At 35.6% G+C, this 19899-nt stretch overlaps 2 long non-coding RNA genes across 6 annotated transcripts in view; both read right to left on the bottom strand.

Annotated features, from left to right (window-relative positions):
* LOC109209006 overlaps positions 1-19899 on the bottom strand; it is a 33734-nt gene that overhangs the window by 7481 nt on the left and 6354 nt on the right. The window lies entirely within an intron of this gene.
* Positions 16545-18383, bottom strand: LOC109209007. Its single transcript, XR_002065294.1, has 3 exons — positions 17612-18383; positions 17383-17469; positions 16545-16775 (listed from the first exon to the last, which is right to left on the bottom strand). It is a non-coding gene; the product is annotated as an uncharacterized LOC109209007 (long non-coding RNA).

Here is a 19899-nt window from a genome sequence, read left to right as displayed (position 1 = left end):
TGCTTGTAGCCTTTAGCTACCAATCTTGCTTTGTACCTTTCTATTTCTCCCTTGGAATTCTTCTTTAACTTGTACACCCATTTGACTCTAATGGTGCTTTTGCCTTTTGGAAGTGTGACCAACTCCCATGTATCATTCTTTTTTATAGCTTTGGTTTCTTCATCCATTGCATCCCTCCATTGGAATTTTGGCAAGCATCTTCAAAGCTTAGAGGCCCACTGTCCACCAGCAAATAAAAATGAGTAAAATCATACAAGTCATTTCTTACCACTTCCGTATTTTCATACAAGTCAGAGAGACTTCTACTCTTGTGAGGTGCTTCACTTGAACTTGAGCTTGATCCCCCAACTTCTTGAACTTGTGGTGGAGGTGTTGAAGGTGGTGTGATAGCCTGCTCCCCATCTTCTTCTTCATCATCTTCAAAGAATGGACTAAAAGAGTAATCTTGCTCTTTAGATTTCCACTCCCAAGCATTATCTTCATCAAACTCAATATCTCTACTTATGGTGACCTTGCCATTTTTGGGGTTATATAATTTATAAGCTTTAGAACTTTGATCATAGCCACTGAAGACATACCTCTCACTTTTGTCATCAAGCTTAGACCTCTTCTCATCTGACACATGTGCATATGCGATGCTCCCGAAAACTCGCAAATGAGTAACTTTTGGCTTGAAATCACTCCATGCCTCTTGTGGTGTTTTTCCACGAACACTTTTGGTGTGACACCGATTTGATAAGTACAACGCACAAGCAACAGCTCTTTTGGCATATTTTTGCTCTTCAACATACTCCTCGCCATGTTGAGAATAGTTCGATTCCTTCTCTCCACGACGCCATTTTGCTGTGGTGATCTCGGAATTGTCAAGTAATGACGAATTCCATGTTTCTCACATAAAATCTTGAATTCATTTGAAGTGAATTCTCCATCATTATCGGACCTAAGTGACTTAATTTGATAGCCACTTTGCTTCTCCACCATGCTCTTAAACTTTTTGAAGGTTTCAAACATCTCCGATTTTGTCTTCAAAAAATAAACCCAAGTTTTTCGAGAAAAGTCAGCAATGAAAAGTAAAAAATAATTATTTTTACCTAGTGAAGATGGCTTGATAGGTCCGCACACATCCATGTGAATTAACTCGAGAGGGCATCTTGCTCTTGTTAAAGACTCTTTAGGAAATCTTTTCCTTGCTTGCTTTCCAAAGTGACATCCTTCACAAAGTTGGTTGGGATGATCAATTGTTGGCAATCCATTCACCATGCTTTCCTTCTTCATCAACCTTAGGCTATCAAAATTCAAGTGACCAAATCGCATATGCAAAAGCCAAGATGAATCTTCATGAAAGCAAGCACCTCGGAACATCATTTTGAAGATATAATATGAACATTTTATTATTAACCATAGGTACTTTGGCTAACAATCTTCCCCTTTCATCTCTCATATACAACTTTTTATCTTTCAAATGAATGTCATAATTTTTCTCCAAAAGTTGTCCCAAACTTAAAATATTACTTCTCATCTCCGGCACATACAAAATATTGGAGATTAATTGATGACTTCCATCTTTTAAGCGAATTAAAATCGTAGCTTTTCCTTTGATTTGAACTCGCGAAAAGTCTTCAAAAGTGATTGGGCCACCATTCAGCTCCTTAAGCTCCACAAATAAATTTTTCTTTCCACAAATATGACTACTTGCATCGGAGTCAAGGTACCATTTGTTCTTTTTCACACTTTCTTCTCTTTTGCATGCAAGAAGTAGAGTGGCATCTTCATCTTCATTTTTGTTCTCCACAAAGTTGTTTTTCTCCTCCGAATTATCTTTATAGCCCCAGGAAAAATGTCCAAATTTATGACAAGTATAACATTCAACATTCGATTTGTCATACCTTCCTTTATTTTGTCTCCATCCTTTGCCTCTTCCACGACCTCTTCTTTGACTATAGTCTTGGCTTTTATTGTCTCTATTTGGTGGTTGACTACCACCTCTTCCTCCTCTACCACGACTTCTTCCATTTCCACGACCTCTTTGCTGCGAACCATGCCTTTCATCCCTCTCCTTGAAGGAAAGTTTTGCTTGCAACGCCTTTTCAACCGATTCTTCTTTTGGTTTCTTCAATTTTTCTTCATGGGCTTGCAAAGAGCTTGAAAGTTCATCTATGGTCATGGTTTCCATGTCTTTGGACTCTTCAATAGCAACAACAATATAATCAGATTTTGAATCTAGGGATCGTACTATTTTTACGACGACCCTATCATCCTTCAACTCTTCACCATAGCTTTTCATTTGATTGACAATAGCCAAAACTCTTGAAATGTAATCTGAAATAGATTCATTTTCTTTCATATGCAATGATTCAAACTCTCCTCTTAAGGTCTGGAGACGAACCTTTTTCACTTTGTCCAAACCTTTAAAGGAAGTTTGAAGAATGTCTCATGCTTGCTTGGAGGTTGTCGCATTTGCAACATTCTCGAACATCATGTCATCCAAATCTTGATGGATGAGAGTGAGTGCCTTTTGATCTTACTTATTTGTGGCTGGGGCATCTTACGCTTCATCAACTGCAGACTCTACCGGTTCCCAAACATCATAGGCACCAAGCAAGGCCTTCATTCGAATACACCAATTCCCATAGTTCTCTTTTGTGGGCATAGGAACTTGGAATGGTGTTCCATTAGTGTTTGTCATCTTTTCTTCAAGTTTGGTTGTCTCTCAATACACCGGCTCTGATACCAAATGTTAGAAATTTTTGGGAGAGCAAGACAACTAACCAAACACTCAAAACTCACTATTAGAGAGGTGGAGGAAAGGATGATTTCTATTCAACTTCACTTGCACCAAATGGCTAGCATACATGGGTATTTATTGTAGAACTCCTAAATGTATCTAGTGTAAACTTCATGTGTACATATTAATTAAGTCCACACATGTACACACTAGTCCATACATGCCTACACTAGTTCACGCAAATTCACACATGTCCACACCTCACTCTTTTCTAACTATATGTATGAAAATATTAAATTAATGTGAACAAATCTAAACAAATATGGACAAATGAAAACAAGTTTATTACTATTTTTAACATCATCATCCACATGACAACATAAAAATATTAGTTTGGGTAACCAAAATGCCAAGTCATTCTTCTTTTTCTTTTTAAAAAAAAAACAATTCTATCAATAGAATTAAATGTTCAAACACAACATAGGCCACTATGTTGTTTTAATAAATAGTACATATTGTAAAAGGTTGTGAAGAAGTGGGTGTTAGGTCATCTTACTACCTAACCTCAAGCAAATTATTCAGTTATAATATCTTTCAACTTAGCTAATTATACCATTAGAAACAGTTATCTTAAGCATCATTTGGAGCTTAAAATGACCTTATGTCGAAAGAAATTATTTAATTTAACACAAACACAATTATATGTATATAATACTATACACCTAAACAAAAAAATGTTATACAATCAATGCATATACACTACAACTCATAAGTGGTATCTTACTCATATAATCGCATAATAGATCGTAGCTAGAAACCCAAAAGTATACTGCTGCACACGAAGGGAAAGACAAATCCAGGAGAAAGACAAATCCAGGGGAAAGAAACAGAATAAGTAGATAAAAACTGAAATCTTGTCAAGGATGACAGTAATTCAAATAAGAAGTTCCTTTTCAATATACATATTCATTTGTGCGTCAGAGTCCGATCATCTGAATTTGAGCTTTGTTTTTCTATATCTTTGCGCAACATTCTTTTTCCTTTTTTTGGTTGAATGAGATGTAAGACTCTGTTTTGAATATTCATACTTTACCTTTAATTAAAACATAGAAGTTATACTCCAACTAAGAGACTACTTCGTGAAAAACTCTTTGTTCGTTGTATAGCCATTAAATACTTGCACCTTGTTAGGAATGGCCACTTATTTCTTCTTTTTTTTTCTGAGCATATCTTTGCTAGAAAATAGTTGAAATCAACTCATACATATTTATTGTCAATCTGAGGAGACTAGGTGTTTATTTGTACCGCTTTCCCTTTTTGTACAGATATTAGCATTGAAACTAACAAATCTATATACATTAATCTCTTACATTGAAAGTTTATTATAAGATTTATAATTAACTATAGCATGCTCTGAACAGTTGGATGACAATGCTAGGGTTGTCCCAGAAATGATCAGAAATCTATTTATTATCAAAATGATACCAGCGAGGAGTTAAATAGGCTGGTGGCCGCTACACTTTCAGTAGTAAAAGGATTTGCGCAGCTATTGCTTTCTCATGACGAGGTAAATTTGAGGCTATTCTATTTTTTTTTTTTGGTTTAATGTGATTTTGGCAGATTACTATAGCTTTCGCTTTTTGTACCTAAAGACTTATGCGCTTATTTTTAGTATATTAGAGTTCAGGCATTTGGAACAACATTTGACAAAAGCAGATAATATGCTCACTTTTTTTATTAGGTCTTAGAAGTTGTCAGATTTGAAGTGCAAAATCTTAGGCTTGAAACCTCTATTTCTTTTCCAAATAGCAGTTAGTCTCTTGACCCTATTACCAGTGATATAATCTTGGTTTTAATTTTTCTAAATGTGTGATAATTAGTGTCAACAGTAATACAAGGACAAACGAAGTTAGCAGAAAGGGCTGGGGAACTGGAAGTAGGCTGCATTACTAATGCCGAGAGAATCTGTTGAAACTAATAAAAGGATAGCGATTTTTTGGAGATTATGAGAAATATTCCTCCGACATATATGTTGACTAATGCTAAATAGTCAAGATAGATCTTAGCTTTTTTGCGAATTATTTTATAGGAATTAACAATTAACACAACTTTTGCCCGGGGTCATACGTATTAAAATATTTGTACCTCTTTTTCCGAATAACTAATATATATCCTACTCAAGTATGAGATTTGACTGGTGGAGAAGTTAAGTGAAATAGTATGTTGATGCAAATTTTAACAAGGTATCTGATCACTCCCAATTATGCCTTGTAAAAAGGACTAAGCGGTCGTTGCAAATATAATCTGATTTACAAGTCCGGAGTCAAATCCCACAGAAAACTAAGGCTTAGCTACAGTTGTCCAATATCCTAAGAAACACAAGTCCAAACAATTTCCTAATTATAAAGATTATAATATTTATTTTTATCTAATTAACTTACAAATACTAGAAAGCAATAAAACTATCAATTAACAAGAATAAGGATTGGAGACAAGATTAAGGAAGTCTAGAGTTATGATTTCCTCTATTGTCGGAATCCTTTCCGCTACGTTTCCTATAAATTTGTCTAAGTTTTCTCTACCGATCATGAGGGCTCTGAGTGTTGTAATTCTCTCCCGAGAAATTACCACAATCTACTAGACATATTCTCCCGAGTTACGCTAGCTGGCATTAAGTACGGCTCACTCTGATCACACCAAGGTTTCGTTATCCCTTATCCCACCTTTAAACCTCCGTATTGATCTCTCATATACGTTAGGAGTGATTTTGTTCTACCTAAATATTCACTCTCTCCCGAGTAGGCACGGGCGATTGAGAGCTCTTCAACCAACCACAATATAAACGTAGTTGAACAAATAGAGAAAAAGCTACAACAAATCTATATTAACGTATAAATCATCCTCCAATAGGTTCCATCAAAACCCTAGATAACAAATTAGCTATTCATAATAGTATGCAAAAGTACAATACTAGAATTCATAACCAATAATGGAAAATAGGAAGAAGGAAGTGAAAAACTCGAAGAAGAATTCTCCGCCTTTCTATTAGTGTGTTCTTGCCTCCTTAGGTCAAATCCCGGTCTCCTTTGCCTCCTTAGGTCTAAATTATGTCAAAAGTCCTCAAAATACCATTTTTCCATGTATATATACAAAGTAGGGTCGGGCCCAAACAATTATACCTTCTCATACGCGAAAAAGGACACTTTTCCCAGACAGGACGTGCGCAGCCGCGCACCTGGAAGTGCGCCCGCGCACTTGGCCGTGCACTTTTCACACTTTCTGCCCCATATACGTGGTCAGTGCGCGGCCGCGCACTTGACGGGCACTTTTCATCCTGTTCTGTTGTGAATTTGAAAAAAAACGTAAAACATGAAAGTTGTAGCCCTTTGAATTAACTTTCAAAAAATATATTGTGCAGCCCAAATGGAGTTCTGAACGAAAAGTTATGTATATTTTCCAAGACAATGCACAATATGCCTGCTCGATTATTTGTTTCGTTGTTAACTATCATCCGTTGATCTCCGAAAACGATCCCGGCTTAATTCTTTGGGCTTTTACTCGGACTTCAAAGCTTCAAATCACTTGAATTCATTTCATAACATCTACATAGCTCGGAATCACTCCTACAAGGTATAAAACACACAATTAGTGCAAAACACTAGCGATCAAATTTTAGTTAGCACTAAATAATAACTTAACTGGTAAAAACCTTCAGGAAATTTAACTTGATCTTAAGTTTGTACCAAGTACAAAATGCATAGACAATACATACTTATTTTCCTCCCTCTTTGATATTGTTTGAAATGCAGAATAGAAAACAAATGGTGTAAGAAGGAGCATCGACTGCTTTGGCTTACCTAGCTAATTAATTCAGGTACTACTCTTTCAGTTTTCGAGGCTCGCTCTATTATAGTTCTGTTCATCATTTGTATAATCATGGATGATAAACTATATGTTATTTATATGTATTGCTGTAAGTAAATAAAACAGTAATCTTTCTGAAAAATAAAACAGAAAGTTAGTAGAAACAATTCTGAAAAATAATATTCGAACTTCAAAATAATTTTTGAAACGTTGAAGGAACAAATCGAGCCCACTGAATACACAGTGTGTCCTTAAGGAAATTATTCCCCTCCAGTACCCGAGATTATGGAATATATCCTCCCAGGATAGAACGATTTAACTCACCGGAGTGTTGGTACCAAAAACGCCGATGATCAGCGAACCACTCGATGGCAGCAAAACACACTGGAATTTTAGTGCAGAAGAAGAAGAAGATAATCAGAAAATTTCGTAAGTAAATATTCTGGGATTTGAAGGTCTATTTATAGCCAACTTGGTGATGTTTCTGAAGAGGTTTGCAACCTTTCAGAATAGTCATGACTGTTGGAACAGGTGTGAACCTCTGAAGAGGTTTGCAACCTTTCAGAACAGTCATGGCTGTTGGAACAGGTGTGACACTGTTTCAGAACAGCCATGGCTGTTGGAAATTTTTGCGTGAAATTTAAAACGAATTTAAATTAATTCGGGAAAGAAAAACGGGCTAGACCGGACCGGGTCGCGTGTCATCCCTCCATTTCTTTTCCTTCCATTTTCCATTCACACCTCTTTTGTTATTAATTATTAAATAACAAACCCAACAATCCCCCACATGAATGGGGAATGGCTATAAACTTAAAGGAATGCACGGACATGTGTTTGTTTTACAAGCAAGAATTAATTGCATCTGGATAAGTAGGTTTCCCTTTGAACTTTCCGTAGTGAACTTATATCGGATATACTCGGTCAATCGGTAGATTTGGTATCTTTGAACCGTCGAGCTTTGTTGTATACCTAGACAACATAAGTCACACAATCAATCCTTAACCATCTATGGTTCTCACGGTCGTGTTCGTTTCAGCCATGAACACCGCCTGATTTCATGAGTGCTTAGAGAATGGGCCTTTACTTTCATTCTCCTTGAAGCGGCTTACACTTCACACTCACATAGGTGATTCCTAAACGTGTAATCCTAAAGACACACTATCTGGTCATATCCTGCCAGATTTAGCAAATCATTAAAAAGCTTTAAGCTTTATTGACTCATCAAAAAAGCCTTAATGCTTTACCTCGTTTTTGAACATTGCCTTCATCACGAGAATGGGTTGAGTTAGTTGACAATATTGAACCGTCATTCATAACTTTGTTTGATCTCTTTGAACCGAGCTCTTGGGATCTCCAGTCTGCTAGGTAGAGTTACCGCCATGATGACTTGTCCTAGGCCTTTAACCCCATTCCCTTTGATCTTTCAACTGCCTCTCTAGATAGGCCTTTTGTAAGTGGATCCGACATGTTATCTCTTGACTTTACGTAGTCAATTGTGATAACACCACTAGAGAGTAGTTGTCTAACAGTATTGTGTCTCCGTCGGATATGACGAGATTTTCCGTTATACATAACGCTCCCTGCCCTACCTATTGCCGCTTGACTATCACAATGTATACATATAGGTGCCAAAGGTTTGGGCCAAAATGGAATATCTTCCAAGAAATTCCGGAGCCATTCAGTTTCTTCACCGGCCTTGTCTAAGGCTATAAACTCAGCCTCCACTGTAGAGCGGTCAATGCACATTTGTTTGGACGATTTCCAAAACATCGCTCATCCACCGACTGTTTAGAATCGGTTGAACCGGTGATCTAATTTGCATCACTGTACCCCTCTATTATCGTGGGATACTTATTGTAGTGCAAAGCATAATTTGGAGTATATTTCAAATGAACGTTCAATGCAAACGTCCTTATGTTGTAGACTAATACGTCTCGATTTTCGATTGCATATCAGATTATTGACTACACTTAATGTAGTAATTATAACAACAACTGGAATGATTGGCATCAGTTGTGGCCACAACCTTTTAATATATAACACATTTCGTAATCATTCCGCCATTTTCAAGCATTTGTATGCTATTCATTCATATGTCTTTATGATATGCAAATTATAGCACCTCCATTCATGAAACAAATCCAACTTGCAATGGATTTTGGTCATGTTCATCGGCTAGTTCACCTCATTATAGACCAACGTATTAATATATTCGTTCATGAACAGTCATGTCCATACTAAAACGTACAGATGTATCTTTCTATGAAAAGTCACAACCTTCAAAGTGACATTATTTCATAAAAGAACTAAACAATATAAATTTTCAATAAAAAAAATGACCTTTCGAGAAAGGCATGTGACCAACTTCCGAATTAGTAGTTTCATCAACTAGTCTTTATTAAGACTAAATAACTGATGATTTTACCAACTACTATATCAATGGAGTTCAAAAATTATATAATTTAGACATTACGTCTAACATTGGCTTTTGTCATGCACAAGCTAAAAGCCCCCACATTTTAAATATTTCATCAACATATCATATATAATCAAATAATGACTATATGATTTGAAGTATTCTTAACGTAAAACACATTTGTTTACACTCATTAATTTTTGAAACCATTTGACAATATTATTTGGTCAAATCTCGCATGTCATTGTTTACTAAACAATTTATCCAAACGTTACGACTTTCCCGGTTTCTCGGCCGGAGGAACAGCAGTGCGGCTTGACGAGGCTATCGTCGTTTGCACCAACAGTCGCAGAAGGAATTCCATTCTCATTTGCCATTTCTTACAGTGAACAACAGAAGAGATCAATTAATGGCAAAACCAAAACAGTAAATAATACTGTAATTAATAAACAGTACGTAATAAAAATAACTGAAGTTTTTATATACTGTTTTACAGAAAAAACGATGAAGTTTTTATGCTCTTCAAATCGTTTTCTGAATTTCAATACCCTGATGAAGTTTTTATATCTTCAAATCAGAATAATAAAATTCAGACAGAATACAGAATATAATTTAATAATTTCCCTAAGATTGTTATTTATCTGTATTGCTGTAAGTAAATAAAACAGTAATCTTTCTGAAAAATAAAACAGAAAGTTAGTACAAACAATTCTGAAAAATAATATTCGAACTTCAAAATAATTTTTGAAACGTTGAAGGAACAAATCGAGCCCAATGAATACAAAGTGTGTCCTTAAGGAAATTATTCCCCTCAAGTACCCGAGGTTATGGAATATATCCTCCCAGGATAGAACGATTTAACTCACCAGAGTGTTGGTACCAAAAACGCCGATAATCAGCGAACCACTCGATGGCAGCAAAACACACTGGAATTTTAGTGCAGAAGAAGAAGAAGATAATAAGAAAATTTCGTAAGTAAATATTCTGGGATTTGAAGGTCTATTTATAGCCAACTTGGTGATGTTTCTGAAGAGGTTTGCAACCTTTCAGAATAGTCATGACTGTTGGAACAGGTGTGACCCTCTGAAGAGGTTTGCAACCTTTCAGAACAATCATGATTGTTGGAACAGGTGTGACCCTCTGAAGAGGTTTGCAACCTTTCAGAACAGTCATGGCTGTTGGAACAGGTGTGACACTGTTTCAGAACAGCCATGGCTGTTGGAAATTTTTGCGGGAAATTTAAAACGAATTTAAATTAATCCGGGAAAGAAAAACGGGCTAGACCGGATCGGATCGCGGGTCATCCCTCCATTTCTTTTCCCACAATTTTCCATTCACACCTCTTTTGTTATTATTTATTAAATAACAAACCCAACACTATATATCTACATGAGAACCTCCAAAAATACTACGACGAGGTGATGCAATATTTGAAAACTATACTGGTAAATGTGAATGATAGATTGTATCGCATGCAAATGATAAATCATAAGTTGGTAATTTAGAAATTAAAAAAAGAAATAAAAAGAGGACATGCATGAGTTTTGCTGTACAAATAGGAAGGCGGAACTCCACAATTTACCTTTTCCAACCTATACAACAAAGAGTCATGCCACAAAATACATTTTTAGACCATCAACAGAAAATTTTCATACTTTTTTAGAGTAGAGAGAATGACAAGAAGCAACTCAATAAAGCATATAGATCTGGCGCTGAAAGTAAGCGCGCCGAAAAAAGTTAGGATACTCACCCAAAGAGTGATAACATTTTGAAGATGTGAAGGAGAAAGGTAACACAAGATAGAGCAGCGAAAGGAAGAGAATCAAAACAACAACAGGAATTTAGAACTTGAAGGAGCAATAAATGTAGAGATAAGAGGACTTAAGCCCAGTATTATAGTACATTTTATGCTGCTTTTTGTACAATTTTTTAGTACTGTGTTCGTACAGTTGAACTCCCAATTACCTGATAAGAAATTGGAGTTATTTTGTGATTCTTTGCATTCAAGAACATTTAGATGATTTTGCACTTTGCTACTTAAAGTGGTCTATAACTGCATGCTGAATTTTATCTTGATCATAGGTGATTTCATTTTGTAACTGATTTTTATGGACTGGGATGCGATAGCTTCATTTTATAATATGAGAAAGCTGTAATTTATCCAGCAGCTGCTTAATTTGGTTGAGGAAGAGGCAGAAGTAAGCAACCAAAATAGTCTAGCCAAGGTTCGTGGTTGATGATTGTATAAAGATATTTTCGGCTGAAGTTTCAGGCCAAAGAGCCCATGGAAACTGATGTTAGATTTTAATTTAAGAGAAAAGATGCAGTTTGAAAGCTGACGTGAGAAGTGATACAATTGCAACTGTTTGGATTCTAATTAAAGAAGAAATATGCAGTCTAATTAAAGAGAAAATATGCAGTCTGAAGAGAAAAAGATTTGTTCTCGAAGTGTATATTATTTGCCTTTTCTTTTATGTCGAATAATTAAGTTATTCATGAAGATTGTGTCTTTGCTGATAGGAAGAATTTTGAAGTTTGTGAGTAATTTATGATTATGCCAACGCCTTGTATGTTGGGCCCGAGAATGATTATGCTCGGGCCCAACACTACCATAGTAAAATCAAAAACTTATTTTGTTCAAACTATTACGTTTTTAAAAAAATTGTCCCAAACTTTTGTATTTTATAAAAAAGCCCACTATTTATTATTTTGTAACAATGTTGCTTCGTCTTCTCAATCATCTCATAGAGTCTCATGTAGTTCATTATAAAAATGATAATTTTGTATCAAATTTATTTATGTTCAGGACTATGATTTGCGAAAATATAATAGATGTAATTTGGTAATGTGTCAAAAGATTTTTTACATGTGGCATTGATTTAGAAGATTGTGTGACAAATGGCTCTACTAAGCCAAGTGGCTATGAATACCCACCATGCGGCACTTTGCATGAAGATATGTAGTCAAATGGCTAAGCCATAAACAAATGGCAATCCTCTTTCATGCAATCAAAGATTTGGCAATATAGAAGCTTTTCTTAGGCCTATAAATAGCCATGATTAAGCCATCATTCTTCAATCATCAAACACCAAGAAAAGCTAATCATTAGCTTCAAATCACTATTTGCTCTCTTTCTTCAATTCCAATGTTCTTCTTTTGTCTCCATTTTTTTCTATCTTCAATAGATACTTTATTTATTTCTTCTAGCAACTTGCTGGTATATTTAATTTTGTTGATTCCTGTATCCTCTAAATAAAATAGAGGTAGGCTTGTTTAATCCTGGGGAAATATTTCACATTGCTGAAATAGTTTCTTAGGACAGTGCCTAGCACGACTCAAGCCAGTTGGTGTATTTCCGCTCACAAATAATTTTATTGCAGTATTATTATCGTTATTTTTCGGTGTCATTTCCCTACAATCTAAGAAACTATTTCAAGTAATACTTCTGCGGAAATTTTTGATGGTGCTACCAATTTTGGTGTTGTCTCTGCTGCCACAAATAATACTTAGTGGTGAGATTGTAAAGTTTGTAGCCCTTTTTAGCAAAAGGGTAGCCCAGAAAGACACATGGGATAGATCTAGGATGAAATTTATCTCTATGGACTTTAGGCACAATGGAGTAGCACAGGCAACCAAAAGATCTGAGATGGGAATATGTGGGGGCCTTGCCAAAGAGTAATTCATAGGGACTCTTGTTTTTGAGAAGGGGGGAAAGGAATCTGTTTATCAAATATGTGGCAGTAAGAAGACAATCTCCCCAGAATTTTATAGGAAGAAGGGACTGAAACAAAAGAGCCCTGGCAGTTTCTAGCAAGTGTCTATGTTTTCTCTCTATCACACCATTTTATTGTGGAGTGTGTGGGCAAGAGGTTATGAATAATACCCTTTTCAGAAAAGAAAAGGGCCCCAGAAGAAGAAGAAGCTAATTCTAAAGCATTGTCACTCTTTACAGTCTGGACTTTAGTTTGAAATTGTGTTTCAACCATGAAGATAAAGGCTTTCAATAGATCAAAAGCATTGCTTTTAGCCCCCAATAGGTGAGTCCAGGTAGCCCTAGTGTAGTCATCTACTATAGTAAGGAAATACTTAGCACCAGAGTGAGTAGGAGTGGAGTGAGGACCCCAAGTATCTATGTGAACAAGCTGAAAAGAATGAGTGGACTGAATCGAACTATCATGAAAAGGAAGTCTAGTTTGTCTTGCTAATGGACAAATAGGGCATGTGAAGGACTGTTTAGAAGACAAATCACAATTAACACCAGAGATAAATTTCATCTTTGAAAAAGGTATATGTCCAAGTCTATAATGCCAAACAACATCAGAGTTGTTTACTTTATTTGAAGTAACCATGGTATTTATAGATGAATTGTCATTGACATCAGCATCAGTAGTAGAGAGTATAGGTAAAGAGGAAACAGGTAAAGAAGAAACAACTGAAGAGCAAGAGTTCACAGGAGTAGAATCAATAGGTGAAGTCACATGCTGAAATAGCTTGTAAAGTCCAGTGTCCAGCCTACCAAGCACCACTGGCTTCTTCACTGAAGGGCCCTGGAATGTGCAAGCAGATTTGGTAAACTGAACCACATCATCACAATGATTTAAAAGTTTGTGAACAGATATGAGATTATGTTTGAAACTGGGAATGTAAAGGAAATTATGAAGGATTAAATCAGGAAACAAAGCTAAAGATCCTACATTGGTGACTTTAACTTTGTACCAATTTGGAAGAGACACAAGATAAGGAATGGGAAGAGTAATTATATCAAAAAGTAGACTTTTAATGGAAGTCATATGATCAGTAGCTCCGGAGTCTATTATCCAAACAACGCCATTCACACTAGATAACATACAGGCTCCATAAGAAACACCCTCATGAGGCATGAGCTTACCAGCAAAGTTAGCAGAAGCCAAGGGAGATGGAGAGTGTGGGGAAGCAGAAATTTGGGATTGTTGCAATAAGGTCATCAGTTGGGAGTATTGATCCTTGGTGAGGCCAGATATCACAGAAGACTCTTCATGCTCAGCTGGACCAGCAGAACTACCAGGCACAAAATTAGCACCAGGAGAGTCAAGCTCAACATGTGCAGCAGATTTGCGAGGAGGAGGTCATTTGCTAAACTTGAAAAAGAAGGATAACCATGCAGCTTATAGCGTTTATCTATTGAGTGACCAGGTTTTTTGCAGTACTTGCAGATAAGTACTTGCAGATAAGAGAATTCCTGGTCCCCTCAAAAGAAACCTTATAGGGAAATGAGGGCTTAGAAGCCCCAGCATGAATTGAAGCAGATTGAGATGAGAATTGAGAGGCAGAAGACACCTGTCTCTGTTTTTCATCAGATAATAGAATGCTGTACACATTTCCAACTGATGGAAGTGGCTTCATCATTAGAATATTGCTGCGAGTCTGCATACAGGTATCATTCAGACCCATAAGGAACTGATAAACCTTCTACTCTTCATCCTCAGCAGCTTTGCCTCCACAAGTACAAACTCTGACCTTATAAGATTCTATCTCATCCCAGAGTTGTTTGATATTGTTGAAATAAGAAGCTATGTCTAAAGACCCTTGAGAAATATGAGCTAATTCTTTCTTAAGTTCAAAAACTCTAGCCCCATCAGCTTTACCATATCTCTCTTCTAATTCACACCAAATTTCCTTGGCAGACTCAGAATATTCTACGCTACGAGATATTTCTTTTGACAAAGAGTTAATCAACCATGAAGACACAAGATCATTGCAGCGTTGCCACTGGCGTGCCAGAGGAGACCCAGAAGGTGGCTTTGTAGAGGAACCACTAATAAAATCAAGTTTATTACGAATGAAGAGAGCAACTAAAACATTTCTCCTCCAGTTGCCATAGCAGGTGCCATCAAACGGACTAGAAACCAAAGAAGTTCCTAGTACGATGGATGCACATATTAGAGGGTGACAAAGATGCGTAAAATCATCCTCATGAAACACAGTATGAGGTGTAGGAGATGAAGAGGAAGGCGTAGTATCAGGATTATCATTCATCATTGTGAGAATACAAGACAACAAAACACAATAGCCAACAAAATTATGAAAGTGAAGAAGAAACTGATTTACAACCGAAAAGAGAACAGCCTTGTGAAAATTAAGGAGAAACTTCAGGCGGCTCAGCAAAATTGGCGAAGAAACCCTAGCTCGAATAGTCGAACAAAATCAGTCAACTGCAGTCAAAAACCAGTTAATATCTCCATCGAAGACGAAAATCCGGTAGAAATAAGCAAAAATATTCCGAAATCTTCCAGCAAATTCGGACAAAACCCTAATCCAGCATAAGTGCAACGAAAATCCAAAAATCGACGAAAACTGAGATGGTTAACATCGATCGGAAGCAAACGAAGTGAGCTAGCAGGATCTACGCTCTGATACCATGTTAGATGTTGCAAATCTAGAGAGGAAACTGAGATTGAGGAATGGGATGTTGAACCGAAGAGAAGCTTCGAGAAGAAGAGAGAAGGATCCAATATTTTCTCATTATGTCAAAAAATGAAATAGTCTGTACAAAATAAGACTCAAACTAATAAACATAAATAGTGGGCTTGACCCGGTGGCCCAATTACAACTAATACAAACTAGAATGGGCCACTGCTAAATCTAATTACAATAAGAGGCCCAACAATATAACCATCACCCATTGTCTTCTAATACTCTAACAGGATCACCAAATCAAACTTAGTTCTCTCGTTAATGAAGAGGATATTTAGATGAAATTAAAATTTCTCTCTGATAAGAACTGGAAAAAAGAACTTGAATACTGATTTTGTTCATAAAGATATATATGCTAGTTGGATGAAGTCATGACTCTAGTAATTTGAACTTCACAATTACTCCAGCACAAGTAGATTGTAAGAAGTTAATAAAAATGATATTCCGAAGCTTGATAACAGATTTACAGTAATGCATAGGGGCATTAAAAAGAAGAGTGTTTTCAGTCTACTGTCTAACAATACATTTGCTGCAAATGTCTGTGTTTACCAGTATACACTACAACATTTTAGGCCTTTAACCACACTCAAAAAGTATGGCCTAAACTATACAAAAGTGTGGCCTTTGATCAAAAGCCACACTTTTCGACCTAAGGCAACGTTTTTTAGGGGGTGGCCAAAAAAGGCGTAACCTTTGCCCAAAGGCAACGCTTTTGGTGAAGCAAAGGTCACGCTTTTAATACCTCCCCTATGGCCACGTTTTTCAAGTCTTATAGCCACATTTTTGAAGTGTGCCTTATGTTTCCTTATAGGCCACCCTTTTTAAGTGTTGCTCCTAAAGCAATAGTTATAAATCGTGGCCATTGTTACCATACATGTCACACTTTTGTTAGTATCCTATGGCTGCATTTTTAAAGCGTAACAATTTTGTCTACATTGTAAAGCATATATTTTTAACTTTTATAAAAATCACAATTGTGTGGTTAGAAAGTTAAATATTCATTCTGAATATCCTGTAATCACATTTGTTTCAAATATATTAACTATGTAGATCTCAAACACTACATAAACTAATAAATAACAAAAATTATTTTAAATGCACATATTTTCTATCAACTTCGAAAAAGAAATATTTCATGTATTACATAAGCTAATAAAGCCAATTGCTTCAAGGTGCATACTAGCAGTGACCTTTTACAAAATTATATGTATTTAAACAGTATCATAAACATCATAATTGTCCAAAACTCTCCATCACTAAATTTCAATAAATCAAGTTTACTTTGGAGCACCATTTCAATTGCATTACTAGAATTTCCTACAGATACAAAATGAAATCAAAAGTTAGATAGAACTAATATGCAAGTGTAAACTCAAGTGAGAAGATTTCACCCACATTTTCACCTATCAACACAATACTATCAACGGAGAAAAGGACACAGTTAAAGAAGGAGATAATAGATAAGGGACATACAGAAACAAGTATTCAACACATTTCTTATGCTAATAGCCAATTGAAATTCAGAAATGTTTTGGTATATTTCAGCGAACAGTGGATGTAGAATACTTTGCAGCACCCCCAGATGAGTACCTTTGTACAATCATATTAAGTTGGCCTCGTCATTTAGGAGGATTATATTTTTAATTGCAAGCGTATGACAGAATATGTAATCAAAACTATCCGACTTAGCATACTCCTCATCAAGAAATATGTTTAAAAACTCTCTCTCTTGCATAACTCATAGATTTTTTATGTTCTTTACACAAGAAAAATAATTCATTTGATTTCATAGTAGTATATATTTCACAATTTCAGGTTCCATAATAGTACATATTTCAGAATTCTACTGGCTTGAAACCTAAACTAACGCCCTTTAGACAATTGCATGCTTGGATGGAAGCATATCGGATATTGCTTAACTAACCTTGTAGAGTATATTTCTCTACTCAGCACTCTCAAATTACTTTTGTCCATGTGCGTCTCTTCTTCATATGGATGCAGAACCAACAACCTAAAATCAAAGTATAGAATGCAGTCCAACAACATTACGGAACATTGATCAAAGAACCAAGATGGTAATTGTGCAAAAAAAAAGAATAACAGAAATAGTTTGAAATTTAGTACAATTATAAGTTTGTAGGTATTAAACAGACCTTTTTCTTCTAAAAGCTTGTACAAGAATACTTTAGTTTGTTCATAATTATTCTGCAGAAACAGTATGCTGAAACACTGTGCAGGATCGTTGCAAAAATATTGTACAAAAATACAGAAAGAAGACTATGAGACAGAAGATTATACCTAAAAATGAAACATTGAGGTGGTGAAAAAGCAATAAAGTTGTTGTATGAATGTTATTATTTCCTCCGGTAAAATTCCATATAAAGGAAACAAATCTAAACTAATACAAATCAACTTGGAAGGGGAAAAAGTAACAATAGTGAAAACTAATTTCAAATGCCGGTAATTCCATTTTAGATAATCATTCCAATATGTAATATGCCTAATACACACAAAGAACCTACTGTAGCAAATGATTGAAGTGATACCTATTTGACTAAGGTAAATATAAAAATTGTGTAGGCTAGCAACTTTGAGAAGAAAAGGCACAAATAAATATTCAGAAACATGCTAGTAGCAAGACAAAGCATATCCAAATATAACTACAGTCCAACAGAACTACCGCAACATATCAATGTAGAAGAAGGTGAAAGTTACCTTTCATTGGCACAAGAAAATCTGAATCAAGAACAAACGACTCGTCTTCTTCTGGCGACGAAAAGGGAAAAACAGAGCAACTAAAGTAAGACATTCGATCTAACAATACCTTGCAGTTCTGATTAACCTAATCCCTAAGATATCACCATTGCCCCGTTTAAATCTCGACGTTTGCATAAAACTTTAGTCTAGCATTAGTTATAAATGAAAATTCAGGCAGTTATCCAATTCCAACAAATATCATAAAATCATGAAACTACAGGAAGCTCCTTTTCAAATTACAAAGACAAACACTTCATGAGAAAGTGGATCACCCTTTGGCCAGAGTAGGTTAACTGACGACATGTGCAGATTTTTCTATTTTGGTAAACAACAAAATCTTTTATCGCACAGTTTTTTTTGTGGAACGTCATCAACAAGAGTTATGCCTCTTTTAAAATTCTATGTTTGATGTCTATTTTCTCTGCAGTTTGATATTTAATTCTACAATTTAGAAACTCTTGCACTTTATCATTAACTTGAAATTTGACTCACAGATGCATGAGGTTACAACAGTCTTTATAACAATTGACAACTAGAACAAATTATAAGTGTGTAGGCCGCATAAATATACTCATGTTGGTTTTGCAGGTGGAAGTACCTAAAAAGAAAGTAAACACTGACCTGCCTAGCACTTTTTGTTGGAATATCTTTTGAATGGAAGAGAGCACCTTTTATCCCAATTAGTAGAACAAAATCCTACAGAAGTAAAAGTATCAGTACCTATCCCTATGTTGATTAAAGATTTTCATAATGACCCGACAAAATAGAAACAAAAACCAAAAGTCACACTCTAATAACATAGGTAGCAGCAACAAAAAGCTCACTCAAAACTTCTATTAGTCTAATTGATATTGAGCATCTTTAGTCATTGTTTTATAATTTAGCTACAATCTTAGACATATTTGGGTGGGACTACATATTAAAATATCTGGCCGTACACTATATTGTTGTTTATGCCAACCAAGAAAAGGTCAATAATATACTTGTAGTTCATGTTATTTAGAGAAAAAATTTAAGTACAGCTGTAAGGGCTAAAATACTCCTTTCACCTCTCAAGGAAAGTTTATTTGGAGGACTATCTAAGTTTGCGGTTTTATTTTACATTCATAGGCACCTTACTGAAGGCTTGGCATATATTATGACAACATGGATAATAAATGCTAGTAGCAGCAATTGCAATTAAATATGAACATGTTTGAATAGTAAAAAGTTTGTGGCGCTCAAAGAACAACACGAAACTCACTGTGAGAACTGAAAGATCCTGAAAGCATGTAGTTCAGGGAAATCGAAGAAAGAATAAGCTAAAATAAATCATGTTGAAGTGCATATGAATGAAGTGATAAAATGATGATTTCAATGACCATCCCAGAAACAACAAATCGACTAAAAAAACAATCAGTGGAGAGACAAGTAGAGTGAACAGAGAAACGTACCTGAGAGAAGGAAATTTTGAGATGGCAAACTTTAGAATCTGGTAGATTGGTAGGAGAAAATTTATCAAACAAGTTACTCCCGAGGTGTAAAAATTAGGAATTCACGTGCTAAGCCTCCAATATATGCAGCCGAGTCTCGAAACATTGAATTACTCTAAAATTAGCTGATATAGACTGCTGAAACGTTAAAAAATAATTTAGCCCATAGCTATTTAAGCTTTCTTCTCCTTAATTGTTAAGCATTAATAACG

This window comes from Nicotiana attenuata, unplaced genomic scaffold, assembly GCF_001879085.1.
Source record: "Nicotiana attenuata strain UT unplaced genomic scaffold, NIATTr2, whole genome shotgun sequence".
In the NCBI taxonomy this organism is placed as follows: Eukaryota; Viridiplantae; Streptophyta; class Magnoliopsida; order Solanales; family Solanaceae; genus Nicotiana; species Nicotiana attenuata.
The sequence above is the reverse complement of the archived record's forward strand: the minus strand, read 5'-3'. Positions and strand labels throughout refer to the sequence as shown.